Genomic DNA, 4,757 nt, shown 5'->3' with positions numbered 1-4,757 from the left:
GCACCTTGTTTGTAGTATGATTGGAACCTAGTATTGTGGGGAGACATGACAACAGTGGTTTTTGGTTTCTGCAGAATATAATTCTCAACAAGAAACATTTGTCAGCAGGAAAAATTGAGTGTTAGAGCTACGAGCTCTACCGCCCTGCTGCTCTGCAAGGATCTGTTCACCCCTGCCATGCTTCTGGCTCCTGATCTGGCTGGGAGGGGTGGAGGTTCCCTCTCTGGAACCAAACAGGTTCTTCTAGGGATGTCCTGGCTAACAAGAAAACTTTAAAAACAAACACACACCAAAAATCCCCAAAACCTAAAGGTAAGTTTTCCACAAAAGTAACACTGACCATGAAACCAAGTAGCCTGGCAGTGCTGCTTGTCTGCTGAGATATTTCTCCTCCTGGTGGTGAAGTGCTAGCACCCGTGGGAGCAGCCTGTGAGTAACCCACAGCAATCAATCACCTTCCAGGCACCAAAGGGAGACGCGTGTGTTCAACAGGGAAATCAGGTCACGGCAAACGCACGAGGATTCTGTGCGGTGTGGAGGGAGCTCTGCTCCCACCCCTGTGGCTGGAAGGGAAATGGTCGTAGGGCTGAACATGTTAAGACAGACGCTTCTGTTGTATTTTAATTTGCACCCCCCCAATGCCACCACTTGTGCTCAGGCTTCTGGAGGGATAAAGCGGTAGGCTGCAGGAAAAATGCAAAAACAAGGTTTACAAGGAACAAGCCTGTTGCCAGTACAGTGTTGTCCACATTCTGCATCTTAGCTGGCAGCAGAACTTCAGATACTTTGTGCAGAACTGATTTTAGAACCACTATTGCTGAAAATGCGATAATGATGTCAAAGTATTTTAAAAAAATACATAGGATTATGGCAACAAACTGTAATAACTGCGTATAAAGCTGTTGTGATTTAACAGCAGCAAACTCCAGGTTTTTTATCTTCTGATACCGGCAAGAGGATAATAATGATGCACAACTGGTGACAAAGTGACACTCCCTTGAGGGTGAGGGAACAGGGCAGCCCTGCCTCTGGTGGCAGCCGGCCCTAACTGCCACCGCATCTCCTGATTTCAAACCGAACCCGGCATTTGCTGTAGCAAAACCTTAAAACATTCAGGATCGTGAAATCATCACATCTAAACATGACACGTGTCTGATCCTAAATGTGGAATTGTTATTGCTTCTGATAATGTTGTTATTTCCTGCATCGAAAAGCCATGGCCTCACCCATAAAATTCATAAACCTGGATGTCTGTTAGCGCATCCTTTAAACACAAAGAAACAATAATTTCAGAAGAATCAAGTGTATGGTCACAGTCACATGCAAGTTTCCAGCCTGCTGATTTTAACCATCTCAGCGGCTTCCAGGAGGAGCAAGACCGACTCTGGACCAGCCCGACCAGCCCCCTTGGCCCTGCTGTCCTGTCCACCCCACATTTCTGATTTTTTCCAGAACATGCCATAACACCACAATGATGCAAGGATCTTGCATGTATTAGTGTTAATTTCAATTTTGCAAAATACTTCCTTTCAAACTGATCTTAAACTCGTGCCTTATTGTTTATGTTCACAGGGGATTGTGAGCATTTGGTTAGACTTTGACAGCTTTGAATACTTTTAAAAATTGCTCTTCCCGAAAGCAGCTCATTTCTAATAGAGCCATGCTTGGAGCAAAACTGTTTGGATTAGACATCCTCCTAAAATATTCAGATGCGGGCAGAAGACTTTAGAAGGTGATGCGCATGTTACCTGCATATTTTAAAATGTAAACAAACAAACCAAAACAAAAACCAAACACCCCCCCCATATATATATATATATATATATATGCAGTCTTAGTCCCGTCAGAAAGACTACAGCCTTTCCTCCTATTTGAAAACCTGTTGAGAAGAAATGATTTCACCAAAACGTCTGCCTGTAGAGGGGGATGCAGCCCTGCAAATAAGGCAGATTTCACAGAGAACTGCACACAAGGTGTATTTAAGCAACAAAACCATCAGGCAATCAACTAGCGGCCTCAGGCTGCTGTGTGGGAGCAGGAGGGGACAAGGATGCCAGCCGGGTACTGAAGGGATCCTGTGTCTGTCTGGGATCTTCTTTTGGGTGTGCTGGGATTTCAGGGCAGTTATTCCAGCACCAGCATTGTTATAACACTCGCAGTGTGTGCGTAGGGACAGGCTGAACAAGTCAGAAGCAATTTATTCATCAAAAATAAGAAACTCATCATGTTCATCTTGTTCTAGTGCAGTGGGAAGGTAATTAAATAAAAGCACAATTGCCACGTGACTGGCAGCAGATTCTGAAACCAGCGCTTGGGCTGAGCAGCCTCTTCCTCTACGCGACTGCATTTGAGTCCTACAAATAGAGACGCAGGCGGTCCGGCAGATTTGGGCTGTTGAAATCCCAGGGAATTTTATGAGAATGCTTTGCTGCTCTGTACTTTTGTGCGCACTTACCTAAAACCAGGCTGCCTTCTCGCATCCCCACTGCACAACCTCGGTTCTGTGTCTTACCTCCACTCACGACGACATTTTGATTCTGGAGTGATTCCATGTCTTCTAGCAGCTGGAAATGAGCTGCATGAGAAAATTCACATCAACAGGCAAAAAGAAATCCACGAATGGTAAATGCTGAAGAGTAGGGGCCAGCCCTTGCTGGCTCAGGTGGGTAAAAGATAAAACCAAGTGCTGAGAATACGACAGTGATGGCGCAGCTTCCCAGCACCTCCAGCCCAACACAACTGCCCCGCACCACCTGAGGAGCAGGAGTGGCTGCTGTTGGCACGCTGGGTGCACATCCTCTCCCTCTGCTGAGCAGCTGCGGGATGCTCAGCGCCATCTCCTGTGACAGGACCGCTGCTCCGACACCACACGATACTGAGATCCATTTTACAAACGAGTTGTCACCAGGCAATAAAAAAAAAAATCAGGCAATTAAGCTGTTCAAGCTTCATTAGAACAAATGCCTGGAAAGTCCATAAGTCCAGATTACTCCCACAGCTATTAATAAATTGGGATTTCTATCTTTATTTGGGCTGAAACTGCTTTTAAAACTATTTTCAACATTGCTGCAGTGCAGTTTTGCAAACCTGAGTACTTTATTCCAGATGCTCCACTAAATTTTTTTTTGCTGGCTACTTTTACCACATCTGTGTTTGTTTTATAAACGTTTGCATGTTCTCTCAACTGGAACTGGCAGCAAATAAAGCACTCCCAGCCAAGAGATCAAACTTTCTTTGTAATTCTTTCCTGGCTCCATCAGCAAGACCAGCGCTGCTGCCACTTCACAGCACTTTAACGCAATTCCTTGGATTCCAGATAGTTTCATTTTAAGCCAGCTCCAGCACACACACACAAAAAGCCGACAGGCAGCTATATAATTTCTGCCCTCTGCCTTGCCTGGTCTGCAGGGGTTGTCGTGTTCCATCACTTTGAGCAAAAAGCCCAGGCAGACACTCGGCTGCTGTAAGCTCTCCACCGAAACAGTGACTCAGTCTCCCAGGAGGTGCACAACCTGTGTGAGCTGGTGCGGCACCCACGCGTCCTGACAGAAATAATGCGACACACGTGCCCTGGGCTGTGACGGAGAGAACACACGCGTAGCTGCAGCTGCCATTTAATACCTGGCAGTGTCCCGCAGGAGAAGTTCTCTGATGGTTATTAAATTAGTGGGTCCTGAAAATTAATGCTCTAAGCAGGAAACTATGCAGTTACAGCCGCTCCCGGGAGTGGCAGCAAGGCTTGGCTCTGCTTACATAGCCAGTGATAAACATTTCTGTGTCTTCATTTGCTTGATGGGTGAGCTGTAACACAGGCCAAGAATCATAAATAAATTATCGTCCCCTGCACACATTTTCCAAGAAATAAAAGAAATAGGTCAGTGCAAGTCAGCACACCTAACTCAGCACAGGATGCTGGGAGAGAGCAACTGCAAATCCCCGCAGTGCTCTGGCACAGTCTGAGCCAGATCTCCGACTGAACAGCTGCCAGGTGAAACAAGCAGCACGTTACGGCCGCCAACATGATCATGTTTAGATGTCACGTTGTCATAGTGCATTACGCCCGCCACATGGCAGCTTTCTCCTCCCTTTTCTCACATTTCCTTTGTGCAAGAGGCTGCCAGCTCCCCCACCAAAACTACAGTTGATACAGGACAGAAAGGACAGAATGGAAGAGCAGAGCCGAACAGCATCTCTGCTCTGCACACTCGGGCAAAATGAGCTGATAAAACAGAAGACTGACTCTGTCTTCTTTTGCACATTACCAACCAAAAGACAGGGGCAGCATGGAACTACTGCACATGCCATCATTAGGAGAGAGGAAAAACGGAAACACATACCTACTGGGTACCCAGAGCTCCTGAGGATACTTGGCCCAGTAAAACACACCCCAGTCTCAGACAAAATAAGTGGGATTTGGAAACACGCTTGAATATTTTGACAAAGTAGTACTTACAAATGACTCCCAGCATCACAGTCTCATCAGAACAGCCACCTGGATTTCAAACTTCAAGGTTAAAAAAACCTTGAAACATGCCATTTTGATATCTTCCCTCAAAAGGGGACAATGAGTTGACGACAGTGCCAAGTTTGTGCTGTCGAGTATTTCCAGAAATTCAACTATGCGCCAGGGAAGATGCTCGACATGACCACACGTTCTGAGGTACAGAATCCCTCACCAACAAGCACAGCTTGTGTGAGCAGAGCACGTCAGAGGGGGACACATCTCTGCTTCAGATCAGCAAAACAAGAAATTCCCC

The sequence above is a fragment of the Columba livia genome, chromosome 4 (assembly GCF_036013475.1).
Source record: "Columba livia isolate bColLiv1 breed racing homer chromosome 4, bColLiv1.pat.W.v2, whole genome shotgun sequence".
Taxonomy (NCBI): Eukaryota; Metazoa; Chordata; class Aves; order Columbiformes; family Columbidae; genus Columba; species Columba livia.
Note: the sequence above shows the minus strand (reverse complement) of the source record.